Source organism: Pinus tabuliformis, chromosome 8 (assembly GCF_031772625.1).
Source record: "Pinus tabuliformis cultivar Carrire ecotype Pingquan chromosome 8, CPIR1, whole genome shotgun sequence".
In the NCBI taxonomy this organism is placed as follows: domain Eukaryota; kingdom Viridiplantae; phylum Streptophyta; class Pinopsida; order Pinales; family Pinaceae; genus Pinus; species Pinus tabuliformis.
In genome coordinates this window covers 938022329-938046952 of record NC_142294.1, presented here as the reverse complement: position 1 = coordinate 938046952, position 24624 = coordinate 938022329, and positions in this window count along the sequence as shown.

The following is a 24624-nucleotide window of genomic DNA, read 5'->3' as shown; positions in this document are numbered from 1 at the left end:
TCTTGAACATGACACTTCCACTCTGTGCCTGAGTCGGGTTGGGTTGTTTCATTCACCGGTCACATCACCATGGTCTCGCCATACCATCTACCTTTGGGGTAAATGCTACCAATCCATCACACAAGTGTCGCCGATATGTTCAAGAGAAGTCATCCAGAGAAGTCAACCTTGTCCCATCCACTACCATACATTATCCTTCATTCTTTCATGACCGCCACCCTGAATCATATATCATCAGATCGTTTTCACCTCCATCAAAATCATTTGCTCCATTCCGTGTCACTGATGTGGGATACATTAAGGCCCTCCTTCGACGGATCGCTTCTTGTCGACATCAGCTCATTATCCAAGAAGTTGATCTAGGAACAACCCCTTCAGTACTTTGAAGCTTGCATGCCTCAACGGCAAGTTTCTCACTTCCGGCGATAGGTATACATCAATGACCTTCGACCGAAAGATTTTGCGTGGTGTTCGACGCCAATTCCTTTATTCACACCACGTGAATTGTACTGCAGTACCTTGATGGTCATTATCATTATCGGTGATTCCTCTCACGCTTGTTAACGGTTTACCTCATTGACCGGTAATCAAGCGATGTCTTTCCATGTTCAACTTCAGAACATTTCTCACATGGATCGACTTGTACTTAGAGTGAAGATCGAACGAGTTCGAAGACCCCGGATCTAGTTTCATCCATCCGGGCTGCGATATATATTCAGGAAAAATAAAGACATTGATATGTACAGCATTGCAGCACAGACAATCATCCTACCAAAGGATGATGATTTCAGCAGGATCATCAGTCTATCATCAGACAATTTTCTGTCCTATGTACAAAAAAATGAATTTATAAAGCTAAGCATGGGAATGCCCACCTCAGCTAGATCATGAAAACAGTATGAAAAATAATGTATTGTATTGTATCTTATTACAGGTCTCCTCCCAGCATCGAATGAACTTCGGATCCTCCTAATAAAGCATTTCACCCGATAAACGGCCTCATACTTTAGGGGGCAACTGTTATAGACATTTTTGTGCCTTACATCTATAAGCATGAAATGTCCGTAATTCCAGGGATCCAAAGTCCCTAAAGACGTTGTTTCAGCTCCTAAAGGAACAAGGTCAACCAATGACATCTTCTCCCAGAAGTTCTCCACCAAAAACCACTCAGAAATGGTCAATTTAGGATCAATTCAGACGCTCCACTAGCTGCCTGTGTTGAAATGCAAAGTCTACACTGGCTAGGTGCACTGAAATGAAGGTAGAAGCACTACCAGGGTGCGCTGAGCGGGAAATGACAAATGGCAAGCTCATTCAACGAGGTGGAAAGACCCTGGAAGCTTCCAGAATCTTCTCCAATGACACTTGCCTCAATGAATTAGACTAGTGATGAGTAAGAGGTTCTCAACCTCCAAGTGGAAGCAAGAACTGACAGAGAGAAGCCACAAGTCAAAACATAAGCTGACTCATCCTCTCTGCTTACATCTATATATGGATCTCTCACCCAGAGGTTCAGGAGGATGGAATTTTGTACTTTGCAGAGAATTGTTGTTGGTTTGAGATTGAGATTAGTACATTGGGTGATTTATGCTTTGTTGGAGGAGAGGAAGGGATTGCTTTGCTGGGAGGTAGATGCTGGATCGGAACTCACTTGGTTGTATCTCCTCTTGGAATTTCTTATTTCATCAATAAACTATTTGAGTTTCTCCTACATGTTGTGTACCAATGATGTTTTGTTATGCTTACATGTTTAGCTTAATCTGATCTTGAGCTGTTTATGAATGTATATCTGTATCTTTGTGTAGTCTCTCTCTCTTGTGATCTTGCAGGAATTCGGTGAAGCTGGGCCGGTGAAGGAGCAAGAAGCTGGGAGCTACTGAAGAGAGGAGTGATTTGGCTCGACAAACTAGCGGAAGATACAGGTTAGTTAGATCCTTCTTCCTCACTTACATTTCATAAAGAAGAATACTCAAATAAGTTTACCTGTTTGTTGCTAAGGCACTATCACCTCTTTGAGTGGGATAGGGGCATTACGAATTGGATACTTTTCCCAACAACACTAAGGGGAAGATGGAAAGGTCTAGGTGGATGTGGAAAGGTGTGCCCACCCCTGCAAATCATCACAGTCCCTGTAGTTACCCAACTACATGAATCAAATGATGATTATTGCAACAAAGTAAATAATCTTAAAAAATATGAGTAGAATTTTATTGAAATCTACTCTAACCTACGACACAACTCCAAATTCCAAACCAATGTTTCTAACTCCTAATTTGTAGAGATTAAACATGCATAAATATTGCAATCTAATACTTAACACTTTCTAATAAATCATAAACAAATATTTTTGAGTTGTTATTGTTGATCTTTCCAATCACTCTTCCCACAAGAGAGGTGATAGGAAAGCTTGAAATTACAAGCTTTTATGATATAACATCTACTAAACAAGGAAATAATTTCAATTCTTTGCAACAAGAACAAGAAATAAATACAAGAGATGGACTAAATCCTAATGGTTGAGCCCAAACCCAAGGGTTTCATCCCTCCAAAACTAATTTAGATGGAGAACAATGGAAAACTTCTCATTAATAGAAAATTATAGTCACATACATCATATGAAAAATAAGAATAACAATGTCGAGCACTAGGCTCTCAGTAGCCATTCCTAGATGTAGCAAAAATTTGAATCCTAATGAGCCTCTTGTATGGTTTATTTATACAAAAAATTATTTGGTGGCAGGTCCCTTGAAAAGAAGAGTGATTCCCTCCAAGATCTCTAGATTTATGGATCTGGTCCTCCTTGATCTTCACATGTACTAGGAGTCCCTCAGCTGCTAGTGAATTTGAGCTATGAGTGAGGATTTTGTGATCTAAAGTCAAGTTAGAGAGTTAAGGAGGTGGAAAATCCCCCTATATTCTCTCTTGGTTGTCTCCATCAATCCTCTGCATAGTAAAATCCTCCAAAAATGTTTATTTTCTTGCAAATTAATCAAATTAGGCCATACAACATGATAAACACTCTTTAGTCTTCCTTCTAAGCATATTATGGCTAAAAATGAAAATTAATGTGAGAAAATGAGAGTTTTAAGGGTTGGAGGATAACAAAATGAACTTCAAAATATACATATTGATGGGACCCATCACTTCCAATCTAAGAAAGTAGTGCATGAGACCCATGTCCTTCATTTCAAACTCCCTTGCAAGGTCCTCCTTCCAAGATCTGATCAGTTGTTCATCACTTGTTAAAATTAAATCATCAACATATAAGATAATAATAATCAATTTACCTTATACCATGATATAATAGAGATTTTCATCCACTTCACTTTTGGTGAAGCCCAAACCAGTGAGATAGCTACCGATCCTGGTGTACCAAGCACAAGGTGCTTGTTTGAGACCGTACAATGCTCACTTGAGTCTGCACACATGAGACTCCCGTTTAAGTGTCTCAAAGGCTTCTATTTACTCAATGTACACCTCCTCCTTAATAACTCCATCGAGGAATGTTTTTTTGACATCCATCTAGTGGATATTCCACCCCATCTACACAAGTAGAGCAAGAATTGATTTAATGGATGAGTACCTTGCTACAGGAGCAAAGGTCTCCTCATAGTCAATTCCCTCAACTTCATAGTACCCCTTGGCCACAAATCTGGCCTTATTATTTTCTATTCTTCCATCTGCTACATGCTTCACCTTGAAGATCCATCTCGAATCCACAATTGATTTATCTGCCAGTCTTGGGACCACTTCCAAAACACTATTCTTTACAATGGATTCTTATTCCTCCACCATTGCATCAACCCATATAGGTTTATCTATTGCTTCCTCGAAAGAGGATGGCTCATTCTCAATATAGAACAATGAGATGGAACCTATGAGAATGGAGTGATGGTCAGTCAAGGAGGCTAAAGGAACTCTTGAATATGAATATAGTCTTCCAATTTTTCAAGAGGCAAGGTGGCTTCCCTTTCTATACAAATTTAATGGTTTTGATTTAGCTATCACTAGAGAATTTGCAGAATAGTTTGATGGTATAACATCTATTGTTGGTACACTATTTTTGGAAGTATTTGAATAGTTGATTTCCCAAGACAAAAATCTACCTTGTGTTGGTGAGCAGTGCTTTAAGAAGGTTGATATAAATGGGGAGCTTGGAAGCACTTTCTTGACCAATCATACTACAAATTCAACTAGAAAAAAGGGGCCCCTTAAAATTATATGGTGGAAAAATGGAGACACCTCTCTTTTGTGTTGCAAAATTTTTGAATTGTAAGGGACGATACTTAGCTACATTCTTGTACCATTTTCGAATCCTGTTACACTTTGATTCAAGTCAATAGATCAATTTCCCTTATTTCTTGTTGAAGATTCTAGTTAAAATATTCAAGGCAATTCAGAAGAGCCCTATTACTCAAGCAGGGTACAAATTGTGTCATTATGGTCTAGTCAAGATATTTTTTGTTGAGGAATTGAAGAAGAAGGGTTCTACATGGGATGAATTCCTTGCAACCCATCAGTTTAGAAACCCTAGGTAGGTTATTAATATTCAAGAGTAATCAAAGGAAGGATTTAGCATGAAAGTTAGGGGTTTTGGTTCCAAGTCTACATAGGGAAAGAAAGTCAATTCCAAGTTGGATCAAAGTAAGGAAGTTATCTTTAAACCTACCCAGGGTAAGGAAATTATCTTTAAGTCCACTTACGGAAAGAAAATTAGTTCTAAGTGTAGTTAAGATAAGAAGAATAGTGCCAAATAAGGACAAGAGGATTCTAAATTGAAGTAGAAGGGGTTGAAGTTAGATATGTCATCCAAGGTACTAGTTCCAGCACCATCCCGGAGATTGACAAGTGGGATGCTCATATGCTTGCATGTCCCTTCTCATTCTAAAAAGATAATGTTACTAGTTGAGGATCCTTTGATTCCTTTATCAGATGATGATTATGAATAGAACCAAAATTCTAGGTGGATGAATAAGTCTATGTGGCAATACTAGAAGCAAAAAACCCTAATAATTAATACCCTACAAAGAATATCTACATAGATGAAGATGCTAAGCGTATAATTAGTGAGAAAGGTTTGAATTATGATAAAGAACCCGCACATGAAAAGCAAATATTTATATCTTGGTATATGAAATAGCTACTTTAGATGATTCTAGTAACAGTCTTAGGTGCAAAATTCCCAAGGAGTAGGAGGATTCAGTACTGTTCATGTTTTTAATGAAGAAAACTATGGATGAGAGGAAGCTTCGAGCATTGAAAGAAAGAATTAGGGAAATGGATATTATAGACAGCCATGTGAAGTCTCAGAATTCAATATTAACAGCTCAGAATGAAGAATTGGTGAGAGAAGGAGAAGGTTTAAAAGAGAAAATTAGGGGACAGAGAACAAAATCAGCATATATGAAGACCAAAGTTATGAATCTTAAGAGGAGAATGAATAAAATATAGGGCACAAGGTCTGAGATCAATATTCAAATTAAGAAATGATGGAGTGGAGTTTCAAGTTTTTTGGTTCTTTTTGCAGAGGTTGGTATATCCCTGTTTGTGTGGGGACAAACAAAGAAGTCAGGTTGGGGGGATGTTAAGCTCCAAAAAGGGTCCATTTTTATTTACATAACCCGCTCATTATTCCCCTATTTTTCCATGTTTTTATGGTTTGATATTGATAATATGAGTTTGAATTGCTTATCATTAAAAGTTGGTAGGTTAAATCTTAAAATTGATCGAAATGCTTTCATCTATTGTGTCTTTAAGGTCTATAATATTTATAAGTCACTAACCAATTTGAAGTGCAATGCCTATACTACCCATGGACCACTTGCATGCATTATGAGATCCTTGCAACAATATTGGATTCCTGCACTGTGGTCAAAGGAATATATACCGTTGGATAATAGAGCTAGCCAAGGGCTAGCTGGTAGTTTGATTAGTTTTCAAAGATCCCTTAGAAGGAGATTCAAGGATAGAACACACCCATTTCCTCCCCATACTCAAAAAAGTAGTCAAATGAAACACATTTGTTTACCATAGAAACCCTTACACATTAGATCAAATTACCTCGATTAGACAATGGCCTCGCCAAAATCCTATTGTTAGAAGGCTGTTGTGATTTGAATTCTATCATAATTTGTAATTGAATGGCTTTGTCATTGCCAAATATGTCATGCAAAATTTTATATAATTTGAGATATGACATAGAGATAGGATTAATGATATCGTGATACTATTGTATTGTTGTGGTATTGCTAATTTCAAGATTGAGTATTGCTTTGGATCACTTGGGTCTATGACATTGAGCTCATGATGTATTGAATACTAAAATTTATTAATTCAATACAAATGTTAGGTTTCTTCTCTATTCTTGTCTTGTTATGTTAATTATTTATCTCGTTATTGATTTTATTCTCCTTTAAAAGGGTGTGAGTTGGTTGGTCAGGGCATTCCAGCTCAAAACACCTCCATCATATTATAAATGTGTTTTTTGGACTTGGTGTAGATCTATTATATCATGCTTTCATTCACTGATTGACTTATCTCCATGTGCATTGGTTCAATTTTATTTTGATACTCTATTCTTTCCTGAAGACACACTTTTCATTTGGATTTGTAGTTTTTTTATTCTTGGATTTGGACGATGAACAGATAGGTGTATAAAACATTATTGCTTCTATTATATAAACTAATTTTGTGCAAGTGAAATCTCTAGTATGTCATGTTTTCTATTTGAATCATTGGTAACAATAAGTTAACTTGAAGAAGGTTTCTTGGGTAATAATAGATTCTATATCTAAAAAAATTTGAATGTTACAGAGGTTTAACAGTGCTACGTATAAGATGTTTCTCAAGATCTTGAGTCATCTTAGACTTAAGAGCTACAAGAATTTTGTTCTCGTTAAAACCATATGTCTCTGAGTGTGGTAAGAAAATGTCTGAAGATTATTAGGAAACCTAGACTTATTTGAAAGTGAATTAGGTTATGCGCAACCACTTTAGTGTGTAACAAAATAACTTGTAATATTGTCGGTTTATAGCAGGATGAGATTATATATGCAACATACTCATTATTAAAATCCTTCTTCTTCCCTTTTAGTCATAAAGTCACAGTGAAGTCTTTGCTTGCATCATATAACCACTAGAATATTGTAGATTCATAACAATGAGAGAATTTGATATTGGTTGATCTTATTTTTCTTTTGATTCTAAAGTTTGTATGTTTGAACAATTGGTTGGAAGAAGTGTGGAGTGAATGCTTATGGTGATGTTATTACCTAGTGCAGTAAATCTTGTTTGAGAATCGATTATTCTTCTTAAAGTTTTATTGGTTATTGAATATTGATTTGCATTTCTAGATTTGTAGCATTTTATTTCTCTATGAATTTCTTACACTCAGAGAGAGTTTCCAAGTGTATTGTTAGAATGATTTTTAGAAGTAAGAGAATAGAGGGTTATTATTCTTAATGCATAGTAGGTATTTTCACAATTGATTGATATTCTAGAAATCAAAGAAACCACACTTTTATTTCATATGCGCAAAGTGTAGTGGAAGAGATAATATAGTGCAGGAGTCACTACAGTATCTACATGTACTGAGAGTGACCTGATTGGAATTCGTTTGGGTTATTGAAGGCTTATGTGTGTGTTTTTAAGAACTTATGTCATTTATTTAGTTTGCAAGTTCAGTTTGATTAGTCATTTCATGAGTGAAATAAACAAAACCTGAATTGATCATTTGTTTATTTGATTTAATAAAGTTTCCAAGTAGTGCAACAATCTAGTTTAGGGATTTTTATGCATTATTTTTAAGGCTCTAGAAGATTGTTAATACATAGTTGGAGATAGGAGTGGTTTTTATAGGATTATTAGGATCTCTTTGGAATTACTAGTGTTTTACATCAAATCTTACGATCCTCAGCTTAACAATAAGTGTTGAGTCATTTATATAGTCAATATTACTACCCAACATAGAATATGCTATAAGTAACAATAGGAACCACATGAATGCCACGTGGAAATTCCTTGTTGTTGTGGCTTTATATGATTGGTCAAATTTAAATGGGAATAACTTTCAATTTGTGTGTCAGATTGAGATAAAATTTATATTGTCAAAAATACCTTGATGAGATGAATGTGATGGTAGCATCTCTTTTGGGTTTTGAAAAAGTTAGAAAAAGAGGATTTTTGTAACCCCATATTCATAGAAAACCTTGGATGTTCGGTTAAAGTCAACAAGTAACACCTCTTGCAACCCAAGAAAGTATAAGGGTGTGGGAGGGTGTGTTACACTCTTTATCAAAATAATGATTTTTTTTTCTACATTTATAAATTATTGTTTTAATTTCTAATTACTTCTTTTGGTATTCCTTAGTTCATCCAGAGAACTTATTAGTTTTCCTTCATGGTAAAATCCACATTTTCCTTCCTCTTTGAAGTCTGACTCATCTCTATAGATATTTTCATTTTCTATGGCCATAAGTAGGCATTCATTTAACTCTTATTCAGAGGTTGTTTCATTGTTTTCTTCTAATGAGCAACAATATTCTTTGGAATAGAAGCTTTTCTTCTTCTAATATTTTTCCTTTCATATAATTTTTGAGTTTTACTTCTATTTTTATATTATTTATCCTTTTCTTATTATTGTACTTTAGAATAATGACATTTGTGAATAAAAGTGGTTTATTCTTCCACATTCAAAGTATTTTAGAGGTAACCTACCTTTATACTTTCCAGATCCCCTTTTCAACTTTCTCACAAATTGAGTTACTTTGGATCTGACACATAACTTGGGCATTCTTTAGGATCCATTTCCTTATCTGATACTTTGAAGGAAACCTCCTTTGGTGCTAAATTTTCTTTTCCAATACTCATTTCATAGGTTGTAAGCATTATGTGTAATTATTTCATTGCCAATTTTTCTAGTTCCTTCATCTCCTCTATGACTAAGATCATGACATTAAATATTAGAGAAAGAGATATTAATACTTTAGGAACAACAATTGCATTATAAAATATTTCATTTAGGCTTTTAATGGTGTTTACAACTTCATCAAATCTAAGGAAAGATTCTACAATATTTTCATCTTCATTCATTTTTAGAGTTTCAAACCTCATTTTGTGGGTTTGAAGTTTGGCCCTTTTTACCTTCACATCTACTTTGTAGTTTATCTAGATGTTATCCCATATCTCATTGTAGGCTTACAATGCATTATTTTCACATACTCTAATTTGGCAAGATCACATAGGATTGTGTTCATTTCCTTTACATTGTTTACAAACTCTCTTCTTCTATTTGGATGTACTGGAGGAGTATTTCAAGTTTGATATCCATATTCAATAGACACCCAAACATCAACACTAAGAGATATTAAATAAACATTTTTTCGTACTTTATAGAAGGTATAATTTTTCCCATCAAATAGTGGAATTCTTCTTGAGAGGGATCCATATTGACAACCATTATTCCCTTAAGATATACCTTCCAACCATTAGTCTGATCCTAAAGGAACCCACTCTAATACCAATTGGCGAATTTATCAATTATGCTAAGATGGGGGTTGAATCAATATAATACAATTTAGTAATTATTTAAAATATTTAATCACCAAACAATACACCAATCACATGAGAGAGTTGTATATAAGGAATATGTAGAAACCCATTTGAGAGAAAACCACAAAAAATAATTTATTTATATGATTTAAAGCAAGCACAAACCTACTATTACAATTTATTTTTACATTCACCAACCTATAGGAGACATAAATTTCTTTAAATTTATAAGCACTGACTTGTTGGAGGCACTAAATCCCTTGCATTTACAAGTACCAACTTGCTAGAGACACCAATCCCCTAATATTTACAAGCACATGCTTGTCGGAGAGACCAATCCATTGCGATAGTGCTAATATGATTTGTTCTATCCTTTAGATCTCCATTTAATCACATTTTCATATTGGATCTAGAGGAACCTTATTGAATTCTGATACAACTCTTTAATTATGACCCTATTTCTATCTTTTCTTTCATGGCAACAATATTCTCTTTATAATTCAATAGCAATCTGCTCTCACATTGCACAACTTAACACTTTATTTTACATGCTCCTTACAAGATTTGATATCATATTTTTAAGCATCACACACATTTTTTACACATGTTAACTCAGGTATGCTACAATGTTACTTTTGATCTTTCTTTTCATCACATACATGATCAAATCTCTATATATATCCCATTTTTTCACCTCACCACATGCATATTTAGCTCTTACATGTGTGCTTCTCTCACTCACACATTATGATGTTGTATATTCTTTGATCACCATCACCACCTACACATTTTCCTTTAACCACCTATTTTTATTTATATATTTTCCACGCTCCATTTGGTTTTATATTTGCACCTTTTCGTACCTGGGTGGTTTATTTTGTTTTAATGGTATACAAACATTTCTTGCAACTAAATCCCTAATAGAATTGTAATTTATTAGAATAATTATCTTTCTTAATAGCCACTTCAACATTTAATGCCATAAAACTAACACACTAACATCTTCTCATCAACACTACTTTTCAATGGAACTTGGAGCGACTGAAAATTTTCTTGCCAAACACTATATTCGGACCGAAATCTAGAAATTGGTGAAAAACTAACATTTAATTTTCCCATTTCCAGTTGACACATTTCATTTCCTTTTCATTTCAACATTTAATTCTCCATTTTCTTAAGACCTGATGTGGAACCCATGTGTGCTCTGAGTATGGATATTGCATGATCTTCTTCCATCAATAATAAACGTGTCAAAATTCTTTAACCCATCAAAACTTTATCAAGAATGGTCCTACATCATCTCGATACCCTTGATTTTGTTGCACTATACCATCATATACTAATTACTAGGTGCTACATTGCATTCCACATCATCACTGCCATCTAGCTTGTTTGGCCCTTCTTTGTGCAATGCAATGGAACATTCACTTATCACCACAAAAAAATTCTTTTTTATAAGATTTTATTTCGTAGATGCCTTCTTCTGCACAAGCTTTGCTTATGCACAAACCTTCCTTCCACACAAGTTTTGCTTCCACACAAACTTTCATTCCTTAGAAACTTTTCTTCCACACAATCCTTTCTTTTGCATGATCTTTTCTTTTGCACAAGTTTTATTTATGCACAAACTTTCCATCAACATGAAATTTGTGTCCAAACAAGCATTTCTTCTTTCTTAAACTTGCTCCCTTTCACGTGATTTTCCTTCACATTCTTGAAATCAGGGAAAATTTATCAATAAAAATAAACCTTCATTTATGATATCAGTTGTTAGGAATAAAATCACATAGAAATATAATGAAAATGGATTTGGAAATAAATATAGAATAAAATAATAAAAAGGATATTGTAACCACCCTCCTTTCCACCCTCTTAATGATTCTCGAGATGAGAAAAGTGTTACCTATTTAACCCGATCCCTGAGGTATTTTTATGGAGATGGGGTTATCAAAAAAATCATTTTTTCATGTCTCTAAAATTTAATTCTGACACCACCATTGTGATCAGCTCACTAAGAGCTTTTCAACGATATAAAATTCACCTCAATCCGAGTTCCAGATCAAAAATTACCTTCTTTATTCTTGTTAAAGGAGGTCATGTCATCACATTACCCAAATAGTATCCATGTGGTCTCTGTTGATCTCATGTGACCCTATCATTTGAAACTTCATTGGAAAACCACTAATATCACAAACCCCTCCCAATGGTGGACTTGAATTTGGAAAAGGGGGCCCTGCAATTAATCTCCACCCTTAATCAAGGAAGGCCAATTTGGCATCAATTCCAACTATGGCCCCCACCCTCTCATTAAACATCAACCACAAGGGGCAGGGGGTGGGGGGGGATCTCGGGGTCGCCATGATTTCTCTTGACCATAAATATAGCACCCTATGGATAGGGGTCTTTCACCACTCTCCCAAGAAAATTTATAAAGGAACAAGCTTTCAATGGTGGGTGGTGGCCCTACCTCATGGTTCCTCAAGTTAGAACCATAGCCATATTGACCTATATTCAATCGGCATGCTCATTCACATGTTGAGAAGGTGTTAGGGTTCTAGCAACAGGAAACCTTTTGGCAACAAGGTTCCAAGGGTTTGGATCGCCTAGTTCTTAATCTATTTCATTCTAACACTCTAAACCCGTGAAGGCCGAGAGCCAAATAACCCAAAGGGTTTGGTGGTCTAGAAATAAGGTTCCACAAGTGTAAGTTCCATCACTAACCTAGTCATCTCGTTCCCTTTGAGTACATTCTATGAACAATAACTCGGTCAGTAGGCCAATGGTAGAGACCCTTGTGGGGACCGCTTGGGATGGTTAGGACAAGGTTCTACCTACAAACTTGTTGTTTCGATAAAATCCTACCGATACACTTAAGTGTCCATATCAGTGACCATTCTTCCACATTGATCCTAGTGACCAGAAGAAACATGAAGTTTGGTTTTACAGAATAAAAAAGGGTGACTACCCCACACCCAATTCCCTATGTATTGAAGCACATATACCTAAGGTCTTACACCTCAAATTTAAACAAGTTATTAAGCTATGGTCGAAGGGTTTGATGCCTTGAAATTTGAATTACTAACCTAGAATGAGAATGGGGGTAGAATCAAAGGCCCAAAATACACCAAATATAAAATATGATGTAACACTCTCCTCCCACATCTACTTAATCAACCGGCCAACCAAGATAAACATGTGACAAGAGGCCACTATGATATGATTCAACCTCCTAAGTCACATTAAGGAAGAGGAACCGACAGAAACACACCATACACACATTCAACATCAGCTTCAAGATCCTTAGGAATAAATACAACACTTCAAACAACTTGCCCTTGGGTCCCACTGAGATTTGGATAAATTAAGCCTCAGTTGATCTCATACTATAGGCATGACAACATCTAGAAGCCTAGAGTCGCTCTCAGGCTTTCCTGCCAGTGTCCAAAGACCCAATTTTCCAGTGTTATGCCAACATCCTCAAGATTTGAGCCACTTTTTCAGGCCCAGAGCCCAAGTCATTTCCTAGAATTTAATGGTACCTTCATAACAGTAAAATAACATGGAAATGGAAGTACTAAATAAAATACTTGTTTAAGACCTTGACTAGAACCCTACTAGCCATGACAAGAATTTCTTCAAACATATCACGAATATGTAAACTACATGTGTAAATAACAAATCTGAGCATAGGGGTCTCATACTTATCTGACATTCGTCATGAAGCATAATGCCTCAAAACATTAACTACCATTCCATCCATTAGACCATAGATACATTCTTCATTCTTATACAAGTAAAAACATGACGAGAGCCATACATAGTTGTTGTCATTAAACACACACATAACTAGCATAATAAGGACAGATATACCCATGAAATCACATCCATATAAACCACATATAATCCAGTATAATACTCATATAAATAAAAGGAGAAATAAGCTTTCGTTAATGATGCAAAATCCAAACCTGGGATGGGATTTCCATGTTCCACCCGACTGTAGAATGGATGAGCCAATTCTCTCTTCATCCATTCACCCTCGTGCCATATTCCAAGCATGAATGTGGGATCTCATAGAACACATCAATCAAAACTCATACAAGGCTTGAAGAGACCATCCACCTCAACCCATTAAATAGTGATTCCACCTCATGATTGGACATCAAAAAACCATCATCAGATTGGTCTTCACCCAAGCCTTCCAGGGCTTCCAGATCATTTGTTCCATCCCATCTCCAAAGACTGGTATCTCAACCCACGGCTGTCGCAGGGCTCTAGATAATTTGTCCAACCAACTATTCTAGGACTAGTAACTCAACCCACAACATTTTCTAGGTTTCCATAGCATTTTTCCAACCAGGGCTTCCAGGACTAGTAACTCAACCCACCAAGCACTTCTTGAGCGTTTGTCCAACCAAGGCTTCCAGGACTAGTAACTCAACCCAAGTTGTTATAGGGCTTCCATAATGTTTTTCCAGCCAAGGCTACAGGACTGGTAACTCAACCCAAGCCATTACATGGCTTCCATAGAATTTTTCCAACCAAGGCTCCAACAACTAGTAACTCAACCCAAGATAAGGAAACATGAGAACCAACCAAAACAAACAATGAAAGTAAACCCATAATCACCATGACTATCCAGGAAATGGAAAGGCTAGGCAATCCATTGTTAACCCGAGAAATCCTCCATGCCAATGACTGATCATGACCAAGAATCCGCATGCATATGCCATGCATGCCAAAACTAGTGAAGGAAACATACATGCAACTTGGTACTTGCAAGCATATCTGATGTAGTTGATGATCCCGATACCCTCTTTCACGCTCCTTCTCTTTTCTTGCCTTCTTGCTCCAAGAATCTAAGTATGCCACACCCTCCAAGAATGCTCCAAGAAAACTCTAAGTCTCCAAGAGTATGAGAGAGAGAAAGAATAATGAAAGAGCTCCAAAATTAAACTAAAAAAAAGGTTGAGCCAAGAGCTTTCTAACTGATCCTTAGAAGCCTTTTTATTAACTAGGCCTCCATTTTCTTCATTTTCCATTATTTTCCTTCATTTTACTCCTAACATGCAACCTGTGACCTTTAAACTTCCTTTTCTCCTAATTTCCTTTTTTTTCATAAATAAATGTGTCAAAAATTCCATTTTGTTTTTCCAAAGCCTTAGTCATTGCCTTTGCCATTTTCCTAAGCTATAATAAACCAAATCAACATCCATTAGGATGTTTCCCCCACCATTCATCTTGGAATACGTGTCCCATCACTGTGGCCATATATATATATATATATATATATATATATATATATATATATATATATATATATATATATATATATATATATATATATATGTATGTATGTATGTAGATATTGAATTTTTACCAGGATGTTACAAAATCATCCCCCTTGGGGGAACACTGTCCTTAGTGTTCAATGAAACTTATAACCAACAAGACTACTGAAAACAAAACATACTACCCATGGAGCTTTATAACACAGCTCATTACAATATTTACAATGACCACTGCTAAAACATGACAATCATACTATTTATTGGAGCTTTATAACATAGATCATTACGGTATTTACAATAACCAAATATACACATATGCATTTTTTTCAACCAGAAAATAACCATAATGTGTATGGAGCTTTATAAATCCAACTCAATATAGTATTTACAATAATACACACACATATACACATATGCACATTTTCTCAACCAGAAAATAAAAGGATATGATGCATACATCTGCAACAAGGGAATCCAGAGGCTCACACTCCACCCTCAAAGTAATACCAGGATTCACCTCCTTCCCAGGAAGTCTAGAATCCACTACAAAGTCAAATCTGCATCCAATGTCTAGCACTACAATCCTGCACCACTTGTCCTCTCAGTAACAATTACCGGCTCATTTTTCCAGGGCGCACTCCTGATGTGCATTTGATTCCATCTGGAAATGCTAATGAACAAAAAAAATCCATCTGTGACCTTCCCTTATCTGCTATACAGTCGCTCGGGAAATCCGGCCATACCCTTCCATGCAGTCACTCACCTTCCAAGTTTTATTGGCACCCCCATATTGGGTATTCCAATCCTTGGCAAGGCTTCCTCACATCGGAAGATACAAAACCAAGGCATATACTTACCTCAAACCATCATATCATTCATAACATGCTCATGGAAATCAATGGACACTATTGGGTACCAGTGTCCCACAATGGCCCTGTGCCTGAAGTTCTTTACCAGCATACTGCTACATTTTCCAATTCCTTTTTCTGACGCTGTTAATTCTTGCAATCAATTTCAACAACCCAACCAAGCATGTGCATGCATTCCTATTCCAAGGACATAATTTCCATTATATTCAAAATAAATTGAAATAACTTCAAATCATACCTCATGGATAGATCGTGAACAAGGTACAATTGCAATCTTGTTTACTTTCTATCACAACCATTCAAATTAGCATCTTTGATCAAGTCATCATGTGTAAACATATCACATTAGTTTATCTTGAAACACAACCATCATAGATCAAAATTAGAAATCAGATGTAACCATCATAAACTAGAATTATGGATCACATGTAATCATCATAGACTAGATTCATAAATCACATGCATAGTAAAACTAAATAAAATATTGATGCTTATCCTTTAATCAATCATTGGCTTCCACCTTTTTCATTATGTCATACACACACTGGATCAGTTGCCACACCTGAAAAACACCCAGTGCCTTCTCCTCAAGCATGTGCACACACACATAGTGTATATACCATACATGCAACCACACACGGCATACCACAACTTGCAATACATGCATCTACACCTGAAATACAACACATACACCTACACCCAATGTAAAACACAACACAATACATACTCCTACATCCGGTGTATGACACCGCACAACACGTATATGCACACATTGTGCATCACAAGACATACATTTGTACACAACACGCGGCACCAAAAAATGCATACACATACACCTGATATACAAAACAATGCCTATTGGGTGTACAATTCCACACAATACATGTACCTACACCTGGCGTACAACAAAATACATGTACTACAAAAAGCAAAATACAAGGAATACACATTTCATGACACCATGACTACACAATGCACATACATAGTACTTCATGCCTGCAACACATCATGTACGACATGCACATAATACCACACATACACCAGTACCATATGTACAACATGTACACAGTACCACCTGTACACCACACCACTTGCACAATGTGTGCATAGCATCACATGTACACGACACCACCTACACAATGTGTACATAATGCCGCATGTACATCATACCACCTGTACAACGTGTACACAATACCACATGCACGACATGTACACGGCACCACATGTACATAATTCCACATGCATGACATGCACACAACACCATATGTACCTAGCACCACCTATATAAAATGCACGCAACACCACAAGTACATAGCACTACATATCTAACATGTACATAACATCATCTATACACAACACTACATATACAACCTGTACATAGCACCAGCTATGCTCATCACTGCATATGCAATATTCATACAACACTATATGTACTATCCTATACATAACATTGCATAAACAACATGTACAGACACTATATATACACAACACCACATGCACACAACATCACATATGCAACATGTACAACATATACATCATATGCACAACAATAGTACCACACATCAAAAACCACACTGCCTCTGCCAAGTAACGTTGCTTCCAGTGTCTTATCCATGCTTGTCCCAGCATGTCGCAAACCACACTGCTTTCATTTTGTCGATGTATCCCTTGGTATAACTTTTCCATAACATAGACATAATATAATCACATAATATCAACTCATAACCACATGATACTGACCTCGTAGATGTGTCAGGCTACTCTTCCCACTTGATTCCTCATGAACCAGGAATCTCTTCATGTCATTCACCTGCATAAGAAATCATTCCTCCACACGAATGATCCTTGATAACTCTATCAAACAGGAAATAGATACATACATACATACATATATAATCATTAGAAAAAAACAATCATCATCATGTCAGACAAAGACATACATGTATACATATATAAACATCAGCATAATCATGATCATAACATAATTACCAGATATCATAAGGTCAAGGTTAAGAGAACTCCCTTTATCATGCAACATAAGTGCAACATTGAGAATAACATTTCCCAACATAGCCAAGGCATCTGACACCTCAAATCCATTTACTTTACCTTTTTTGGTTACCCTTCTTAGGTTTGTACTACAACCGTCCATTTACCACAATGGACCTAACCAGTCCAATCAATTGTCATAGTCTTACCTTTCGATGTGCTTACTCATGCACTAGCTTCATCCAAGTCTTGCATTACTTGTTGGGTTTCATCTGACTCTTCTTGAACTCCATTAACTTTCCTCTTTCCCAAATCAATTCGCAAGACTCAACCAATAAAATGAAAGACAAGAACCTAACAATAAGAAGAGAATGAAAACCCATAACAATATGACACTACAAACAAAGTGGCATGGCCATGCACAAGGCGCAAACAAAACCACAATCAAGAACAACAAATCAAAAGAAAAAAGGAACAAGACCAGTAAAAAACACCATGAATCAATCCCCATGGTTCCTAGTGCTTCCAAGGAAATCTCAACCCGAGTCTTCTTTAAAATTTCATTGTAGTCCCTTTGCCATGCAATTCCCTGCATCATACTTCCACCGCCACATAACTGTCAGTGCATAATTAAACATAACAATACGCTAGTTACCTTATATTTTTGTTCCAAGCATGTTGCTTGCAACTGAACACATCCACACCATCTTTCAAGGGACTCCAATTACCTTGACATATCCACCTGTAAGTAGAGACTAGCTAATATACATGTTAAGTACATGTTCATGAATCTAGCACATATCCACATAATGTCAAAAAAAATCGAGGTTAAGAAGACTTCCTATATGAAAAGAACTTAATTCATTTGGAATTGGGGTTTCCAAACGTAGACAAAAGAATTCTTGCCCAATTCCTTTATTTTACCTTTTTACCTTGCTACAATTGATTCTTATTATGCACTATCACAGCACCCAAATGTTAGTTATATAATCACATCAACTATTACCTTGTCATGCTAATACCGCGGATGTTTCCTACAACTACTCACACATGTCAACCACATGTTCCAAATATCAAGACAATCATATCTATCAAATTCGAAATCAACCCTTACCAAGACTAACAATCATGTAATAATCCATAGTCAACTCATAGTCATTAGACATAATGCTACAACTATCACCTACTACACTCAAGTACCTATCAACTATCTCAACACATATGTGTTAGTACAATCATCTTAAAACAAGATCATTTCTTCATGCAATCCTATAGACTCATACTCATATCATGCAATTAATCAAACATTCAATAACAAATAGACGACGTAATATACACCAACACTCAAACACCAAATAAATGACAAAATCAAACATTCAAGCACAAAGTAGACGACATAAGCAAGATCATACCTTAATGTATCTCAGGGGATGCTATCTTGTCTGAACAGTCAATCTATTTAGCACGATATAACTTAACAACATATCAACTAAAACATAAATAAGATTATGATATCCATAATAGTCATTATCTAACATGTTTACATCATAAGATCATAAACATTTTTCGTTCGTGCATAACAATCACATATGTACGATCAATCTAGATTAGTACAACACAATGTCACAACAAGTTGACTCATACCTGAATATTGTAACCCTAACCATATGCATAGGTCAATCCAATTTAGCATGATACATATAACATAAAGATTTTAATGTAATAACCCTAATCATCGATTTACTAGCATATAAAAACCACAAGTTAACCTATAACATACTCATCAACAACATATAACATATCATCAAGTTATCTAACATAATAGCAATGCAGACAACCACAAGTTATTATCACTCATGACTATCTGACACATGTGCATATGACTATACTAGTCAACTATCACCTATCATGTATGTAATCATAACATCAAAAGACGTGTACATAAACCTAATGTAAATATACCTAATGCATCTAACAATCCTTAACTTACTTCCATGCATGCCCAACATGCAAACCTGTATGAAGATCTGCTCTTATCCCATAGTCTAATGTTGCAACCTCATTATGATGATCTGCATCTCCTGCTTTATCTCAGCCAAAACATTAGTGTCATAACAACCAATAGCATCATGATAACTTAAATTGCATACCATGACTTCATAAGGCATGTTTGACCAACATTTCATGCATAACTATAACCAAGACCATACATGCATAACAACTGCATATAGACATATAACACATGAGCATGAAACCATATACACATCATTCTAGCTAGGGTCCAATCATCAATGCATGACCATATCAACTACACAAACCATGACCTCATATATGACAATAAAAACCACATCACGTGCACTTGATAACATGTGAACACTGACGTGCCTTGTTGAAATTTGGCAACAAGAATATTCCAATTTAATTTGTCCTTGAATTAAATTGTGAATTAAAATCGAATTTAGTCTTAACAACTACTTGGAAATAATTAATTAAGTTATTTTGACTTAATTAATTGGAGAAATTCAAGTTAGAAGTCTTTCTAAAGTCATGTAAGAGTTATCCCTTAAATTAAGGAGATAAGCCTTAAATTAAGGAGATAAGATTGAGTTATATTTGAGTTTTAATTAGTTAACTCAGTTTACTGAGTTAAGTCCAGTTAAATTAGTTCCAAACTGTTCCTCAGAGAGAATAGAGAGTTGATGCATGCATGCACTCAACTAGTGTACTCCAGTTAACTAAAGATTCCCTCATCAGAAACTCATGCATGTCTATTCTAAGAAAGACCTAGTTGAGATTAAATTCAAGGATAGTGCACTATCAATTGCATGTGTTTTCTTCTAAACAAAACTCATGCATGCAGAAGAAATCATTCCTTGAGGATTTCACAGTTCTGATAGTGTGTGAGATCAAGAGATCATCCACTAGGTGAATGATTTTTCCAGTTGGTTGAAGGAGAATCATCCCAGAGGAACAACGCAAGGACATAGGAGCTTAGAGGGCAGAGAGGAAGGCTTGAGAGAAGCCAAGATTTCCTGTGAGCATCGTGAGGATTCTACTGAGAGCTGGCTAGCTGTGAGAGCTAAGGCTTTGTATAATTCCTATGTATTTCCACCTTGTATGATAATACAGATAGTGGGGTTTTTAGCTGAGGTTTTCCCCAAAGTATTTTCATGTGTATTGTGCATTGATTCTTCTTCTTCTAGTTATATTGTTCAGCTCGATCTTTAAGCTTCCGCAAATTGATAGTAGAAGCAGGTTATAGTATTCTGCTTTGATTTATATTGCATTATCAGGTTAACTTACATGCATATTTTCTACATGCCAAACACTGCATAATCAACCATACACACATGAACACATACTCCATGACAACACCTTCAACCTTCACATGGAAACATCACTACAACCATGATCAAGACCATGCAAATGCAATGAGCACATGGAATACAAGCATAACAAACACATATGCAACCGACATTAATTCATGACCAACACACCACCCATCTAGTCTGAGGGGTGAACCATGCTCCGATACCACTCTGTAACACACTCCTCCCACATCTACCCAAGCAACCATCCAGTGGAGGTAAACATGCGGCAAGAGGCCACTATGATATGATTCAACCTCCTAATTCATGTTAAGGAATTGGAACTAACTAAAACACACCATACACACATTCAACATCAGCTTCAGGGCCCTCAAGAACCAATCCAACGCTTTAGACAACTTTCCCTTGGGTCCCACTATGCTTTTGAACAACTTAAGCGTCATTCACTAGACTCATGATATAGGCATGATAGTGTCGAGAAACCCAGAGTCGCTCTCACAGGCTTGCCTGCCAGCGTCTAGAGACCCAATTGCCACTTTTTCTGGCTAAGAGCCTAGGTCACTGCCCATAATTTCATGATACCTTTAGAATAGTAAAATAACATGGAAATGACATTACTAAAGAAAATGCTTTTTTAAGACCTTAATTGGACCCCTACTAGCCATGACAGGCATTTCATCAAACATATCACAAATATGTAAACTACAAGTGTAAATAACAAATTTGAGCATAGGGGCCTCATAGTTATCTAAGATTCGCCATGAAGCATTGATGCCTCAATACATTAACTTCCATTCCATCCATTAGACCATAGATACATTCTTCATTCATATACAAGTAAAAACACGATAATAGCCATACATAGTTGTTGTCATAAAACACATACATAACTAGCATAATAGGGGCATAAATACTCATGAAATCACAGCCATATAAACCACATATAATCCAGTATAATACTCATAGAAATAAAAGGATAAATAACCTTTCATTAATGATGTAAAATCCAAACCCAAGATGGGACTTCCACATTCCACCCGACCATAGAACGGCTTAGCCAAATCTCTCTTCAGCCTTTCACCCCCATGCCATATTTCAAGCATGAATGTGGGATCTCATAGAACACATTGATCAAAACTCATCTAGGGTTTTTAGAGGCCATCCACCTCAATGCATAAAACAATGATTCCACCTCACTGTTGGACATTACAAAACCATCATTAGATTGATCTCCATCCAAGCCTTCCAGGGAATTTGCTCCAACCAGCTCCGAGGACTAGTAACTCAACCCACAAAATTTTCTAGGCTTTCAGAGCATTTGCCCAACTAGGGCTTCTAAGACAAGTAACTCAACCCACCAAGGGCTTCCAGATCATTTGTCCAACCAAGGCTTCCAGGACTAGTAACTCAACCCAATCTATTACAGGGTTTCCAAAGCATTAGTCGAACCAAGGCTATGGGACTAGCAACTCAACCCAAGTCGTTAGAGGGCTTCTAGAGCATTTTTCCATCCAAGGCTTCAAGAACTAGTAACTCAACCCAAGCTAAGGAAACATGAGAACCAACCAAAACAAACAATGAAAGTAAACCCACAATCACCATGGCTATCTAGGAAATTGCAAGGCTAGGAAATCCACTATCAATGCTGACAATCCTCCATACCAATGATAGATCATGACCAAGAATCCACATGCATATGCCATGCATGCCAAAACTAGTGAAGGAAACATACATGCAACTCGGTACCTGCAACCAAATTTGATGTAGTTGCTGATACTGATGCCCTCTTGTGCTCTCATGCTCTTCCTTTGCCTTCTTGCTCCAAGAATCCAGGTATGTCATACCCTCCAAGAGTGCTCCAATAAAACTCTAAGTCTCCAAGAGAATGAGAGAGAAAAATAATAATGAGAGAGCTCTAAAATTGAACTGACAAAAGGTTGGGCCAAGAGCTTTCCAACTGATCCTCATAAGCCTTATTATTAATGAGGCCTCTATTTTCTTCATTTTCCTCCTCACATGAAACCTGTGACCTTTCACCTTCCTTTTCTCCTAATTTCCTTTATTTTCATTAATAAATGTGCCAAAAATGTCATTTTGTCTTTCCAAATTCTTAGCCATTGCCTTTGCCAATTTCCTAAGCCATAATAAACCGAATCAACATCCATTACAATGTTTCCCCCACCATTCAACTTGGAATACATGTACCATCACCGTGGCGAGATATATTTTTTGACATGGAATTTTCACAAAGGTTGTTAAATATGAGAAAAGGCATGGCTCCAAAGATCAATTCACTCCATCGATATCAAATGAGAATCATATAAAACAATCTAGCTCTACTGCCATGTTGCGGGATGATTAAACTCATCCTTAGAAACATATATGCTCTATTGATTACACAAATATAGAATACTCAGAATCACATAACAGAACATGTAAAGTTATTGATTATCTTTAGACACCACAACTCCATTGAGCAAGTTGAGTTATTTAACTCATAATTTATTACTGTTAAGGAGAGAGTTAGCATAACACACAGTTAATCCAACTATTCATAAACTAAATACACACCAACTCAACATAGGTATGTAATCAATTCAATGCATGTTAGTTAACATGTTGATCATGAATTATTATGTTAATGAACTACCCATTTCCAGTATTCAATATAACTAAATATTTATAAGATAGCTAGTTAATCATACAATTAGGCATATGGATACTGAACACCCTATAAATCATGAATATGGTAGCAATCCACATACGTCAACCATTCATTTCAACCATTAACCATTAAGGTATCATGTCAAGTATGAATATAATAGTGACCCTCAAACATTTAGTCATGAACATACAAGATTTGCATTAGTGAAACACAACATGGAATACCACAATCCATAAATAGAATTTACATAACCATTTATACGTCTTTGAATATGATAAGGTGGCTAGCAACTAAAGGAGGGACTTCCACTCTCCACCCAACCATAAGTCGACTATCGTGCAACTTTCTTGTAGTTGACTACTGCTAAGCTGAATCCACAGTTCGAGGGGTTGCTAGCTTAGGGATTTCACAATGAAGGTTAGGATACACCTAGGAGATGGATTCCAATTTCCCAGTGGTTTATCAACTACTCTCTGGTATTAAGCAACACAATTCTTTAAGCTCATTCATAGGCTTTACCCAATTTTTAATAGTAGCACAAATCAAATCTAGGGCTCAACAATCATCTCCAACATGGTTTATCTTTTTCATTCATTGTTCCATATCTTCACACTTATCTATGAACATCCTCTTTCTCCAGAGAGAAATCTCATGCACACAACCATTGACCAACCACAGATAAGAAAGATCAACCGATGAACAACCTCTATTTCACTTCTTTTGTGCATATATATATATATATATATATAGTAAATTGACCTAACACAATCTCATTGTCTAATAGATTTTGGTAAGAGATGTGATTGGAGAGAAACCACCAGCTAAGAAGAATTCAATAGATTGGATTGGGATAGTGAGGGACATAGGACAATGCCCATCCCCCCATCGCAGTTTAAAGAGCCAAAGGAGCACTTTCTTCGATACATATATAT